The 16,393-nt window shown below is 45.8% G+C and overlaps 1 protein-coding gene across 3 annotated transcripts in view; it reads right to left on the reverse strand.

The window, feature by feature from the left end:
* Window positions 1-16,393, reverse strand: part of ankrd11 (ankyrin repeat domain 11) — a 162,460-nt gene that overhangs the window by 67,837 nt on the left and 78,230 nt on the right. Inside the window, exon 1 of one of the 3 annotated variants that reach the window (XM_072670940.1) lies at window positions 16,187-16,230. The exons of the other annotated variants lie outside the window; for them this stretch is intronic. The gene's annotated coding sequence lies outside the window, so the exon portion shown is untranslated. Of the gene's footprint in view, window positions 1-16,186; window positions 16,231-16,393 lie in introns of those variants that run through there. 3 annotated transcript variants of the gene reach the window in all.

Consider the following 16,393-nt stretch of genomic DNA (forward strand, 5'->3'; position numbering starts at 1 on the left):
TCTGCAGGAGAAGCAGCGCACACACACACACACACACACCAGCCCGGACACTCAGACCTTACATTCAGAATTCAGTCTCGCAGTCCAATATAATATAATACCCCAGTGTGATCGTGATTAGGAGGCAGGCGTCTACCGCAAAACAAGAACAACCAATCCCAGCACAAGCTTTTCCATTGGAAGGCGGAGCTACAGAGCTACTTTCCTTGTAAGAGAGAGGGGAGAGAGGGAAAGAGAGAGAGAGAGAGAGAGAGAGAGAGAGAGAGAGAGAGAGAGAGAGAGAGAGGTGTAGAGCAGGTTTTCTTTAATCAATATCCTCTGCAGAGCTCTTCAGCTCCTTGGGTCTGGTTTCCTAATCAAGAGCTCACCCCTCCCCTCTTTCCTTTCCAATACAATAGAGCCCAAGGGTGGAGAGAGAGAGAGACTGCGGGAGAGAACCTTCAAGCTTATGAACGGAGGAAAAATGGTCATAAACCTGCTGGATTTTAGATCTAATAATTAATAATGAATTTCCGGATCATAACTGACGACGCTCTGCAGGGCTGTCCCGAATTAGGGCGGTGCGTTGGCAAGAACCTGGGGATACGATCCACACCGCGATAGAGAAGCTTCCCTGAAGGGCATCGCAGAGAATGATGCTAGGTGGTTGCTAGGCTGCCACTATGGTATCCTAGGTGGTTACAAGTGCCATGTTGCCAAGTGGTTGCTGTGGTACATCATGTGGTTGGCTGGGGGTCGTTTAAAAAGACCACCACCCCACACTCTACAGACTCAACAGTGGTTCATTTAGTGTTGCGTCTAAACATCGGCCACTAGATGGCAGTGTTGTACACGCCACTCAGATCCCACTGTTCTGATTGGATAAAAATTACCACTATATATAAAATGATATATTCCTTAGCCTACAGGATTACAGTCACTGCATGATAAGGAACTGAAGCCCCTGCATTGTGATACACATCACCAGGCTCTTGCCAAAACACAGCCCTGTCAGTGTGTGGAGAATATGGTGCAGGCTATGCCATCACAAATAGCCCCGCCCCCCAACAACAATATCAATATCCAAATCAATAACCAAAACTAGACACCAAATCCTGGCAGAACGGGAGTTTTAGTAGCGATCCGGACGGCTTTCCCGGCCTCCCGGCAGCTATGGAAGGACGTGGCTGGGGGTAGAGCATGGACAGGTCATCAGGCCAATCAGAGGGAGGGACGTTTCTCTCTGAAAGCAACAGCAAATGACCGACTGTGCTCCTGAAAAGGCGAGTCGGCAGCAGCGAGCTCTGACGCCACGGCCGCTCAGCTTTCACGACACCAGAGTAGGGGAGAGAGAGAGAGAGAGAGAGAGAGAGAGAGAGAGGAGGACAGTGAAAGAGAAAGGCAGAGCATCGATCAGTCAGGAGGAGAGCACTAAGCAAGCACAGCGTGAGCAACAGCAGCACGGCAACGGCGTATCGATGGGCTGGAAAACGGAGCGTTTACCCGGCAGCCTTCAGACGAATCTCGGCCCAAAACACTGTACCGAACAGAACCCTCGGCCAGGCCTGCTTTAGGCCACTCTAGCCCAAATTCTGCTTCACCTCCATCTCCATCACTCTCTCTGTACCCTTCGCTTTCTGCTGAGTCACCAACAACAGTGCCAGAAACCAGTGTGCACGTGCAAACACACACACACACACACACACACACACACACACACACACACACACACACGAACTGTGGAAAAGAGAGCTGCAGAGAAATTGGCCTCCGGACCAAAACAGAGGACGTCTGTGGAAAAGCACAGTTGCCCAGGCTGGTTGGAAGCAGGTGGTTCATCCTTGGTTGCTAGGTGACTGCTACGGTATCCTAGGTGGACCTTATGGAATGGCATAAAAAAAGTGGTTGATAAGTGTTGAAGGATGCTCTTTGGTATTACAGGTGGTTGCTAGGTGATTGATAAGGTGTTGCCATATGGCTTTGCGCAGAGTTGGAACAAATTAGTGGATGGTGCGATGCTGCTAGGTGGTTACTAGGCGGGCGCTACGGTATCCATGATGGTTATGCTGTCTCAGGTGGTTACTACCATGTGGCTGTGGTATCTCATGTGGTTGGTTGGGTTTCTATAATAAATAAATGATTCTGTCTGAATCATAGAAAGTGCTAATCACATACTGCAGTATCTCAGTAAATACACTATTTGGACAGAAGTATTGGGACACCTGCTCAGTCATTGTTTCTACTGAAATCAAGGGTATTAAAAAGAGCTTATCGTGCTTTTGTTGGAGTAACTGTCTCTACTGTCGAGGGAAGAAGACTTTCTACTAGATTTTGGAGGAGCATTGCTGTGAGGATTTGATTGCATTCAGAGACAAGAGCATCCCGAATCCCCCAACTCATCCCAAAAGTGGATGGAGCTCCACCACCATCACTCCAGAGAACACAGTTCTTCCACTGCTCCACAGCTCAACGCTGAGGGGGGCTTTATACCCCTCTTGCCCACACCTGGCGTTAGGTAGCATGGTGCCAATAGGGTCATGTCTATTATATTGGCAGTACTTCTCTACAGGGACTAGACAAGCTGTGCTTAAAGTAGCTGAATGCATGTATTAGAAGGGGTGTCCAGAAACATTTGGACATTTATGTCCAAATTGGACTTTTGTTGACGGACAGAAACATCTTGATTTCCACAGAAGCTCATCTGCAGCTGTAACTGATCAGAATCCTCTCACAGTAAACACACACTGACTGGTGAGGGAGGGGGATCGTCTGCAACCTTCTGTGAGATCAGACGAAAACATCTGGACCTAAAGCTGCTCTTCAACTCAGAAACTGACCAGATCAGACCAGCACAGCCCAGCCCAGCCGTTCACCCTGCTGCGGAGGGCCAGCGCAGGATAACAAAGCTCCCATTACATTCAATCAATACTGCATCCACTTAATAGCGACAGCCTACCGCGCGATTGGTGGATTTTATTTATTTATTTATTTATTTATGTGCCAGAAGGGAGGCACATCTCCACCGAATCCCTGGAATATCAGCCCAAACTTCACAGCATGAGGGAGAGGAGAACAAGCAGGATGCACACAAACATACAGCTTCAGAGTAATCCTGGCTTTTCTGTATATGCATTCAACTGAGGCAGCCAGTGTGTGTGTGTGTGTGTGTGTGTGTGTGTGTGTTGCCTCTATAGAGACGTTTTAAATTATTGATGGTGCAGACAGCAGGCCAGGCTGAGGAACACTAATGCACCAAACCTCATAAAGGAGGCAGGATAACGTTACACATGACATCACCACCAGGCACACACCCAAAAACCAGCCACTCCCCCCCCATCCCTGCAGCCAGCGCACATCCACCGGTATGAATATTTAATTAAAGCTCAGGATCACATGGCCACCTTTGCTCTCATCCAACCATGAAGTCTTAAAGCTACAAACCAGCGCATATCGTCGCTGTCCCGCAAAAACCTTGTTTCTCCATTTCTGCCAATTTTTTCACTTTTTAATATAATATGAATCTGGCTGCTATTCTTTATATGGTCACTTGGGCTCTGGCAACAAATGGAAGGAATAAGACTGGTACTTGGGAAAACGTCCTCGCTGCAGCTGTTAACTTTCGGAAATCAGACGGAAATGATGCGATTTTTGCCATTTTTAACAATCAGGGCTGATCCAGGCATAATTTTATGGGCTGCATATCTGCTATTTTAAGCCTGATCCACTTCCGATCCTTTGTTTTTACCGCTGTGCATCTCTGTAAATATACTATTTGGAGAAAAGTATTGGGACACCTGCTCAGTCATTGTTTCTTCTGAAATCAAGACTATTAAAAAGAGCTGATCCTGCTTCTGTTGGAGTAACTGTCTCTACTGTCCAGAGAAGAAGGAAAGGCTTTCTACTAGATTTTGGAGGAGGAGCATTGCTGTGAGGATTTGATTGCATTCAGTGACAAGAGCATTCCTAATCCACCAACTCATCCCAAAAGTATTGGATGGAGCACCACCACCATTGGCAGTACTTCGCCACAGGGACTAGACAAGCTGTGCAACTTAAAGAAGCAGAATGCATATATTAGAAGAGGCGTCCACAAACATTTGGACATCCATGATTTCATTTTTAACGTTCAGGGCTGATCCAAGCATAATTTAATGGGCTGCGTATCTGCTATTTTAAGCCTGATCCACTTCCGATTCTTTGCTTTTACTGCTGTATTTTAGCAGAGCTCCCTCTGGAATCCTCTAGCCACCAATACTAGACATTATTCCCAGCCTGCAGCAGTGAGGAGTGTTTTTAGAAGCTACCAGAAGAGTTTAGAGGCTGTAGTGAGGAGCTAGTTTACAGCCATAATTCACTACAGGCAGCAGCTAACATGCCTACGGCTTTGCAGAGAAGGAATGAGACTCTTACTCAGGACTGTAGTTGATTAAACTAGAAAATGAGTTGCAAATAATGCCTTTCATGCCATTTCTAGCGATCAGGGTCCATGCAGGCATATTTTAATAGACTGATATTGGCTAATTTAAGCCTGATTCATTGCCGATCCTTTGTTTTTACCGCTGTGTGTTTTAGCAGGCGTCCTCCAGCCACCATTAACAGACATTATTCCCAGCCTGCAGCAGTGAGGAGTGTTATCAGGACGTACCAGAACAGTTGCGAGTCCGGCAGCATCCAACATGCTCATGGCTTTGAAGGATAGGAATGTGACCCCTACTTCGGACTGATCAGGTCCCATTCAGGTATTGGCTCATTTAAGCCCAAGTCACTTCGACCCTTGGGTTTAATCGCTAGCAGAGCGGCGCTTGGCGCCCTCTAGGTATCACATGTGTCATAGCAGGCAGCAGTGAAGAGCATTCTCAGAGGGTAAAAGTATGGTTTGCAGTTACAGTAGAATATGAAAAGTTGACATATGGTTTTAGAGCCTTTATGGTGTTTGCAATGTTTTTTTTTATCCACCATTTCTGACCACGTTGCCTAAAGCATGTGACTTACAGCTGGTTAGAAATGAAACTCAGTCAGAGCACATTTACAACTATATTATATTAAACATCTATTTCACATCAGTAGGCGACAAATACCAAACCAATAACAATACCAATAACAAAAGATATCAGTTCAGAGTGGGACCACTACAAACACCTGGGAGCTGAACGTAGCAAAGTAATGGGGAAAATAAATAAATAAATAAATAATAATAATAATAATAAAAATATATATATACGCACAGAAGAGTATAATATAATACGGCAGCAATGACTTTTTACGACTACATATCCAACATGGAGCGCCATCTACAGATCCAGTAAACTGTCCAATAGCTGAGTATAGTCGAACAACAGTGAAACAGGGACAGAAGAAACTCCGAGACAGAAAGAGAGAGAGAGCGCGAGAGGGAGAGACAGTCCAACAATGGCGCTGCCTTCAAGGTTCCTATAAACATCTCGAAGCATTTTACAGGATCTCAGTGTAATAGGTTTGCAGCCCTGTGCCAGACCTCACTCTGCTGATGAAAAGAGAGCAGCAAAGCAAGCCAAAGCAGCTCGCACGCTCCAGCTTCGTTAACGAAGCAGGTGTTTCAAGCTTTTAAACAAACAGGGATGAAACAACAGCTCCACAGAGCCGCCCGCCCAAACGTGGCCAAATCACCGCGACGGGTGGGCCGGAATAAAGCGAGGCCTGTAACATTTCGCCAAAAAAACAGCCTGCGGCAAGAAAAGAGAGTGGACTTCGCAACCTGAATCAATCAGCGCAATGAATTCATGAGCACGGACAGTGAAGTGTGGTCCTAAACACACACACACACACACACACACACACACACACACACACACAGCTCTTTTTTCCCAGGGCTGGCATTCGAGCGCCGCCTCGGCGGGATCAAGCGGCGGCCCGGCTGAGGGCCGAGAGTTGTTTCGGAGTGTTTACAGAGCGGACCTCCCACACTTCTTATGTACACACACTCCAAACAAGCCCGCCACTTGGCCCCCTTCAACCAACACACTCGGAAAAACATGCCGGACCCAGAGAGACGAAGAGCGGCCGGACAGAGACAGACATGCAGAAACAAACAGTAAACACCTGCGACGGGTCCTTAAAAACAATCGCTTCTGAAACGTGTGATACAATGAGGACATCCAATGAAAACCTCGGTATTTTGGCGTATATGAAGGGTGTGTGTGCGCGTGTGTGTGCGCGTGTGTGTGTGTGTGTATATGCTGTAGTTTGGTTCTCTTGGTCCGGACCAAGCAAGAATACCCTGTCTTGGGCAGTTTTGCGTTTCAACTGAGACATTGGCAACTGAACCCAACAGGAAAAACAGGAGTGTGTGTGTGTGTGTGTGTGTGTGTGTGTGTGTGTGTAATAACTATAACTAGCGAGGCAATAATCGAGCTATAACTACACTGCCTTCACAAATCAGCAAGATACTGGTATCTAAGCAGGTAGCATTTTATACAAACATTCAATTGGGACGTGGCTCGGTACCTTCCTGCCTTCGAACCCTGCCCGAGTAGCTTTCTGAGGCCTGCAGAGGAGTCTGGGAAGGGCTTTCTAAAGATCTCAGAACAATCAGAAATCAGCCGCTCCACTGTCCGATAAATCCTTTAACCAGCTGACCAGCAGGACCATATTACCCCCATCTCTCAGGCCTCCAGATCAGGCCTCCAGATCAGGCCTCCAGATCAGGCCTCCAGATGTTCAAATATGATCAAAATGACACAGGTCTTCAGGGGGTGTCCTTATTTGTTCACATGGCTGTACGCTGATGCAAAGTGAAAAGAAGTGCAGAACTGCTTCCCCACTTTCCCAAAGAAGAGAAAGAGAGAGAGAGAGAGAGAAACGGGTAGAAACAAAGAGGAGGCGGCACGTAGAGAGCGAGAGTGAGAGCGCGAGCGAGCAAGCGAGAGGCAGAAAGAGAGAAAGCGAGAGAGGCAGCAGAAAGAGAGAAAGGGTGAGCCGAGCCTCCTGTGCATGCCAGTATTGAAGACCACTCATTTCTGTGAGCTATTCAGCTGAGGCATAAAAGAGCCCGTCCACAGCAGCACACACAAAAGCCACAGCCAGCCTCGCTGAGGAGTGTGTCCGAGGGGCCGGCTGGGGGAAACGTATGCTCATGTACGCTAATGGAAAGCACATTGTGTGTACGCACACACACACACACACACTCAAACACACACACTATACTGATTGGTACATTAAAAAAAACCCAAAAAACCCACACACACCCCTGCTCTAAGAGTGTATCTGAAGCAGCAGAATGTGTGAAACAGATGAAACTGTGGTGGAGACAGCAGCCAGCACTGCCTTACTGCAGGTTTACTGGTACTGACTGACAGGGCTGATTAGGGCTGGGAGGTGGAAGGGTGAGAGTATGGGCTGGGCAGAACGGGCAAAAATGTCTCTCAGTATTTATTATTATTTTATTATTATTATTATTATATATTTTTGTTTTTTACAGGTTTGCATCTTATTTTTGGGTCAGGAGTAGACAATATAAAAAATAATCAAAATTATTCATAATAAAAGCTCAGAGTGGAGAAGGGGTTGCATGGCCCTGCAAAATGAGCCTAAATCTGCATGAAACAGCTGCTAGAGTTGTTAGTATAGCTCAGGCCATGTGCGGTGTGGCTGGTTTGCAAGATCGTCGGAGGCGCTGTGATCACGAGTTAGCCGACGGCATCGCTGGGTTTATTTGTATTCAGGCGGATGTGAAAACAGCCCTGTGGTCCTCGTGCAGTGAGTGTGTGTGTGTGTGTGTGTGTGCTTGTGTGTTCTCTGGTGCTAGCCTACTCTCACTAGCAACACGCTAATGCTAAGTGTTGATGCTGACAGCACTGAGCCGACTGAATGATTGAGTCAGTACTTCTGTATGGGATGAGGTGGGGTGGTAATAATAATCATCTTCATCATCATCATCCAGCATCCTGACCTCACTAATGCTCTTTTTGCTGAATGCAATCAAACTCTCACAGCAACGCTCTTTCAAAATCTCCTAGAAAGCCTCTTCTTCCCTGGAGAGAGGAGACAGCCAGTCCAACAGAAGCAGAATCAACTCTGAATCAACTTTAACATCCTAAAAAATACAAAAAATAATTATGTGCAGGTGTCCCAATACTTTTGAACATATACTGTATTTAAGGTGCCACCAGAGCATGTGACGATTAGCCATCCCGGGACAGTAGAAACACACTTGCTCCAATGAAAATAAATACATAAATAAATGTCCAGGTGTCCCAATACTTTTGTCCATACAACAAATCTCAAAATGTGATAAACTCTCCTGGCCCGGCACTGAAGCCGGCGTGGCGTCTGGCAGCGAGGCGGTTAACCAGCACCGCATACAGCCACCTCACTGCAGCCTGTGGAGCCTGTACATCCAGCCCTGAGCCCTCCTCCCTCCCTCCCTCTCGGACGGCGGCTGGCTGCTGGCTGCTGGCTGGCCTCCTCTACACCCTCTCCACCCCCTCCACCCTCACCCCTCCCCTCGGCTGGCTGCTGGCTCCCCTCCCCCTCACTGCGGCAGCGCAGATGGTAGCGCTGTGACCTCGCCGTTTCTGCCTCCTTGTTTTGATCCTACAGTCCTGATTGTTCAGCCTAATCCCATACTCCCCGAGTCCTTGGCTGAGCGCCAGGACTGTTATTAAGCACACAAAGGCTTTTCATTCCAGCTACCGTCATCGCTGCCCCCCCCTCCCTCTCTCCCCCTCAGTCACTCACTCCTCTATAGCCAACCCCCCCTCTCTCCTGCTCTATACCCCCCCTCCGTCTCTATACCCCCCCCCCCAGTCTCTCTCCTGCTCTATACCCCCCCCCAGTCTCTCTCTGGCTCTATACCCCCCCCAGTCTCTCTCCGGCTCTATACCCCCCCCCCCCAGTCTCTCTCTGGCTCTATACCCCCCCAGCACTCCTCTTTCCCTCTCTTGTTTAGTCTCCACTGCTGCTGCCACCATTTAGCCCCCCTCCTTTTCTCTCTCTCTCTCTGCTTAGTTTCAACCTCTCTCGCTCACCATCCTCTTCCTCTTCCTCATTTGTTCTCATTTGTTTCTGTCTGTGCTTTCCTCTGTCCCTCACCATCTATCCCTCTATCTATATCCAGGCTTATGCAAAATTATAGGCAACCCCGGATGCCCTACGAATCAAAAATAAATATATTATATATATATATATATAAAAAAATAAAAAATAAATATATATATTTAGATATTTGTAATTTCTTTTGTTACATTTGTTTTTTACAATATATTCATTTTGATTCCTAGGGCAACCATATGTTTACCAAGGGTGTCCAAACATTTGCATAAAACTTATTTATTTTATTCACTTTTAATTATTATTATTATTATTATTATTATTATTATTTTTGCCTTAAGTACAAAATCAAGGGCATTAAAATAAATCAATAATCCTGCTTTTGTTGGAGTAACTGGGGGAAAAAAAGGAGGAGCATTGCTGTGAGGATTTGATTGCACTCTGCAACATGAGCGATAGTGATGTCAGGAGGTCACCAACTCATCCCAAACAGCACCATCTATTAATGCACTGCTCCACAGCTCAATGCTGGGGGGCTTTATACCACTCTAGTCCTATTCTATTGGCAGTCCTTCTCTACAGGGGCTCCACAAGCTGTGTGTGTGTGTGTGTGTGTGTGTGTGTGCGCATTTGCACATCTGTGTCAACAATGTGTGCAATTTAAGTAGCTGAACGCATTCATTTAAAGGGGTGTCCACAAATATTTGGACAGAGTGTGTGTATAGCGTGTACACACACAAATACAAACGTAGTGTGTTAGGAGTGCTGCACAACGACGCTCGCTGGTGTACAGTGTGATGTGTTGGGTTTGCCTAGGCAAGGAAATGAACCCCAGTGTTCTGCGCGCACCATCAGCATTCATTACTACACTATTGAACGTGGTGGACAAAGGTCACGTGGGTCAATCTGGGAAGACGGTCGGCATGCGCAGAACCTCAGACGTGCTCCTTCCTTTCCTACGTCCACATCCCTCTATTTTCAAGCTAAAATTAAAGGCATCCGAACCTGGGGACACACTCAGGCATGTTGCTAAGCAACGGATGCAAGCCACACTGCAGGTGCTCTTGTGAGATACTTGGCAGGCCTTGTGCTGCCTGCCTCTTCACACACACACACACACACACACACACACACACACACACACACACACACACACACACACACACACAAATATATACACACGCGCATACAAAACCTACAGCCAAGCCACAAACACAAACCAATTACACACAGCTAAGACCATCACACACAAACTGCCACACACGCAAACACAGACTATACACACACACACACACACACACACACACACACACACACTTCAACCTCTGTGCATAACATCTCTCAGCAAATCTGTCGCAGTCGGTAAGCTGGGCTATAATCGGTATAATAGCAGCCTACTGGTTCTACAGCAGCAGTCTGGTCATCTCCCACAACTTCCTGAAGCGAGGGAGGAGCTGCCAAGAACGAGGACAACAGGCCGGTCAAGTGTGACAAGTTGCCATGGAGATGCTTTGCCATTTCAGGAACGGCGATTATTCAGAAAATGAGATTTTTTTCCCCCCTTGTTTGATTTTAAATGCCAGCATCGTATGAAGCCGCTCAGAGCCGAATGTCCACAGCAGGAGAATTTAGGCATTGCAGTGTGCGAGTGTGTGTGTGTGTGTAACGTAGAGGTGGTCGATATGGTATGATTAGCCAATGATATCACAATACCTGAAGAAATATGAAACTGTGACGAAAAGGAGACACAGCTCTGCATCATCAGGGGCAGCGGCTCCGGTCCCTACAGCTGCTTTTTATCATGGGCTATAAAAGCAAGCTGCCTCCTCCACCTTTACAGCCCGGAGCCCCAAGCGTTACACAACACAGTGCAAAGTTCACAGGCAGCACCATATAAGCCAAGAGGGGGGGGGGGGTGCTGCGTGATTGATATGCCATTGCAAGGTGGTCACTATGGTGTTGCTAGGTGGTTGCTATAGCGCTGCTAAGTGGTTTGCTGGATATCTATAGTCTTTTACTGTTGCAAGGTGGTTGCTTGGCAGTTGCTATAGTATTCCAAGTGGTTGCTATGAGGTTGCTAAATGGTTGCTACGTGATTGATATGCCATTGCTAGGTGGTCACTATGGTGTTGCTAGGTGGTTGCTATAGCGCTACTAAGTGGTTTCCTAGCTATCTATAGTCTTTTATTGCTTCAAGGTTGCTATGATGTTGCTAAGTGGTTGCCAGGTGTTAGATATGAAGCTGCTAGGTGGTTGCAAGAAGTCTACAGCCTGTAGAGTTGCAAGGTGGTTGCTTGGCAGTTGCTATAGTATTATAAGTGGTTGCTAAGTGGTTGCTAGGTGTTTGATATGAAGCTGCTAGGTGGTTGCTAGATGTCTACAGCCTGTAGAGTTGCAAGGTGGTTGCTTGGCAGTTTCTATAGTATTCCAAGTGGTTACTATGATGTTGCTAAGTGGTTGCAAGGTGACTTATGTGGTGATATGACTTTGCAAGGTGGTGCTAGGTGGTTGCTATGGTTTTTCAGTGGGTTGCTCTTTGGGTTGCTAAGCAGGTATGGTATCCCAGGTGGTTGTCACGTTAGTGCCTAGAGGTTGCCAAAGAACCCAAAGGGGTTGGTTGGGTGTTACTTGTGTGTTAGTTAAGGGTCACTATTGTACCCCATTCATTCCTACAATATAATATAATAAAAGAGTACAATATAATAATGTAATATAATAATAATAATAATAATAATGATAATAATAATAACTGGATTATCAGCACAGCTGCAGTGTGGAACCATAATAAATGAATGTTGACCAACATCCATCACTGATATGCAGCCGGTCTAATAAAAGCCTCAGAGATTTGGTCTTATCTAATCTTCTACAGCACTTCAAAGGCAAATAAATAAAAAAATGAAATAAAATAAAGAAAATCTTCATCATAAAACCCAGCCTCTCTCGCTCTCGCTCTCTCTCTCGTGTGTGTGCTCATCAGTGTCACACGAAAGCAAGCCCCTCGCACGCCTCATCACACACACTCCAGCTCCACACGTCTATTAAAACCCACTCTCTCTCCCTCTTTCTCCATCTACACACTCTCCCATCACACACAGTCGCAGAATGCAGCAGGACTAGCTGCCTCAGTCCTGCCACAGCCTTAAATTAGCTTGCGGGAGAGGAGTAGGGTGTCAACTGCTGAGGCGACGCCTGAGGCAAAAATTGGGACTCGACTGCTGAGCGCCGAAGCCCCTGGACACATTCTCCTCCTCAGATTTCCATTCAGAGACATTAAAGCAGGAGATAAAACAAACTTTGTGAGCACAGCTGTAGAAAAGCTAAAAAAGGAGCTGAGAGAGCAGGAGAACAGCAGCCCTCTCTCTTCTCTTTCTAAGAGCACTGGGGGAATGCTCTCGTGTGAGCGCTCGCAGGGGCGCGGAAGCCAGGCTAGGCCAGGCCAGGCCGGGCAGGACAGAGCCAGCACCTGCTCCAACAACAGCTGCTCTCCACGTCTCTGACACCGCCTGTCCTCTCCACCCCACCCGCTTCGCTCAGGATTGCCCAACACCCGCCTGCCTGCTGCTACCCGCTGCTGAGGCCCTACAGGACACAGATATACACACTCACTCACACACACTCCATTTCGGCTCATGTCAATACTGGTAATATTACATTGCCATCCTCCATTCTTCAAGTTTGTCGCTTTGTAATAGTGTGAATCTGACAGATGTTCCTTATATTTTGTCAGAATGTCATCATAATTTCATAATTATAATAAAAATGGACCTAACTGATCAATAAATAACCATATAGAATCCATATAGAAAATACTATTATTAGTTAGAAAGAACTTTTAATGAAGCCGGTTGGATTGGGGCTCGACCGATATGTGTAGTGTCCTCAATATTGATCTTAAGGAGTAGAAATATACAGTAGATATTTATTACAAATTTAAAAATTCAACAGACTCCAATAATTGTAATAATTTTAACATTTATTTTCTCCATTACATTATAGTGAATTGTCTATTTGGCTGTTTTACACATTATATATGTAACGTAAACATCGGTTCTTTACATGGAGTCACAATTATATGATAAATGGACCAATAAAAAAGCTCCAAAATGACCTGGAATTAAATCTCCTGTATAATTGTCTTTTTGGAGATATAGGGTTACAATAACAGTGATCATTTGTAATCTATCAATTACTTTGATTATTAAATTCAAAAGCAAAAGCATTTTTTTTTTTCTTCACCTTTCTAACATTACATGAATCTGGCACTTGTTCGTTACACTGCATCAAATATTCTATATAACATCAATAGAAATGAGTTGCATTGATCTCTATTGAAAGTTAAGATTGATCCTTTCTTATTTTCTAAATCTACGTAACTTTAAAAGAAGTGTTTCCAGAGCTTTATTATAAATCTCCACCGACGTTCTGATCTCAACATCGTCTGATTTTATGGGTAAACCGATACAGATCAGTCAAGCCCTGGTGAGCAGCTCAGAGACTCGAAGCCTACACCTGAGCTCCTGTATGAAAGCTAAATCGACCCGAAAAGCTTCAGTTATTGCATCGCTCTCAGGCAATCAAGACTCCCGCCTCCATTTCCTTGTTCCCCACGTACCGGTAGAACAAATGCCCAACACTATATGAGCCAAGACTCTGCAAAGAAGTGAAAACGGCGTAAAGAAGAGGACGCTCCAACAGGTCGATAACGAACTCTCAGGCAGGTGCTCCCATAGTGGCCGATAACAGGACATGTACTCTGGTTATTTACAGCAGCAGCAGCAGCAGATTCCCTAACTGTGGTTCTCTTAAGCCCTTTTTAAACATGCATGAACTGCTACACGGTTATTTAACGGTCATTAAACAGGGTACGCTGCTGCTGAAGTCTCAGTAGAGCTGGGAAGGCAACGTACCTGCATGTGAACCAGTGCAACGGTCAGGAAAGCGTTACATTTATCGGGGCATCTTAGTGGACTTACAGTAGAATTTTCAAATGGTCTCCAATGAAAATAACACGGGAAGTAGAGCTGGGTCTTATACTGTAAATATTGATATATTTGAAACAATGATATTTCAAGCAAGAAATAATAATAATATAATAATAAATAAATAAATAAATAAATAATCGACCATATTCATAACACCATCACACCTGCTGCAGGTCAAAATGCAATTATAAATAAATCAAATCTTCGTATCGTCCGATTGCATCCGTAATCCGATGCAGCCGGCCTGCAGCTCTCGGCCATGAGCGCCTACACCCGAGCGCTGCTGCGCGAAAGCTAAATCGACCTGAAAAGCTTGTGTTATTGCATCACTCTCAGGCAATCAAGACTCCTGCCCCCATTTCCTTACTCCCAACGTGCCGAGCAGAGCAACCCCACGACGCGCTCCACCATAAAACCACTACAGTGAGGAGAACGTCCACATTCACAGCAATCCCACCTGCTCAGGTATGAGGTTTTCCCTTAGATCACAGCCCATAATTAATCTTCGGGCTCAACGCGGCTCTAGAAATTTCCAGCAGGGTCTCCACAAGCGGGACTTGAGGGAGTGCCATGAGGAAGTAGCGCTTCACCAAACAGAAAACAATGACCAAAGACAAACAGCACACACCTGCGCCGGCCTGCCCGGACATGCAGCCTCTGTGAGCGGCTCGAGTGCTGGGAGCTGCGAGGAGCTCGCTTACAAACGGTTTGGCCCTGTGTGTGTGTGTGTGTGTGTGTGTGTGTGTGTGTGTGTAAACCTGATGAACTCATCCTGATGGAAATTGGGCAGATGTTAATATTAATATCAAAGTAAACATGAATATTAATGAGTATTATCTAGTACGTGTAACCGGTCCAGTTATCCGGCTCTGTGCGTTTGTTGAGTTAACAGACAGATGAAGCCTTTTTTAGCAGAACTCTAATAGTAGTGGAACCATTATTGGTACATAGAACCTTTTAGAATTGGTTCTGTAACCTTCTACGGTTATTTAACATCTCCTTTATTCGGTTTATGATGAACTTTAAGTTTAGGGTTCTCTAGTAAAGGCAGACTCTATTGCATTAGCTCTCTTACATTTGTGTAGAATACACTCTAAAGGGTTCCACAGCCATGGCAGTGGTTCGACGTAGAACCATACCACCCAAAGAACCATTTGGGTGCTTTAAATGGTTCACAGAAGGGTTACAAGGTTCTTCACACTACTGGAGAAGCTCTGTAGAAGGTGCTTTAATGTTTTGTTTTTTTTTGCATGATGATCTAGAACAACCACTGTCGGTTCTATAAAGACCCTGTTTGCAAAAGAAACGTGAGAATGTGAAGAAAGAACTTTCCCATCATTGCCAATTTATGGGTTCTTCAAACTTGAACTTTCCAAACATGGTTCTTTAAGGAACCTGAAGTGGTAGCTTAATTGTTTGTGGCCTAGAGTGTTCTTAGAAGCTTTCACAATATGGTTCTTTGAGATGTTCTACGTTATTAAAAATAAATATGCTTTAAATGGTTCTTTAAGCAATGCAACAGGAGAACCACATTTGGTTAAATAAAGAAGCATGTTTCTAACAGTGTGTGAAGAACCTTTACTTGATCTGAAGGTTCCTGGCCAATTTAGGTTGTTTAAGGTTGTTCTCACTTCTACAAATGTGGTTCTTTATAGAACCAAAAGTGGTTGTACTACGGCATCCCTCAAAGATCCGTTTGAAGGCCTGTTATTTTTAAGAGTTACATTTAACAATGTGAAGAACCATCATTAAACAATCTGAAGCATCCCAATGGTTCTTGGAGTTGCCTTGGTTCTAAACAGAACCAATAAAGAACCCTTAAGAGAGTATTATGAGATATTAGAAACACACCGACCAAAACAATCAACCAACTCCAACTACAGAGCCGAGCTAATAAAGGGGCAACGTTCTGCCCATCAGAGCCTCAATCTTGTTCTGAGCTTATCTCGTCGGAGCGTGTGTGTGTATGTGTGTGTATGTGTGTGTATGTATGTGTGTGTATGTGTGTGTGTGTGCTGTATTGATTTGGGATAAGCCCACTGGCCATCTTGCTGTAGCTTATCTGTGGCCTCGTCCTACAGGCTGTTGCGGTGCGCTCAGACCCAGCTCGTCCAGCAGACGCGAGCACCTCGCTGCCTTCCAGCGCCGGCCCATGACATCATTCCTCCAAAGCTGCTCTATATTTAGCCGCTCACCCCCTGCTGTGCCTCTGCGCTCTCCGCCAGTGCCCAGCCCAATGCCACCCCACCTCTCCCCTCCTTCCCCTTCTGAGAGCTCTAAAGGAAGGGTTAGAGCCAGAGAGAAAGAAATGGACTGGTGTGAGTAACAGTGCCATAAACCACCACTACCACCATCACACGCCCCCGCAACCGAGCCGAGAAGAGACGAGGAGGAGAGGAAAG

The sequence above is a fragment of the Salminus brasiliensis genome, chromosome 25, assembly GCF_030463535.1.
Source record: "Salminus brasiliensis chromosome 25, fSalBra1.hap2, whole genome shotgun sequence".
NCBI lineage: Eukaryota > Metazoa > Chordata > Actinopteri > Characiformes > Bryconidae > Salminus > Salminus brasiliensis.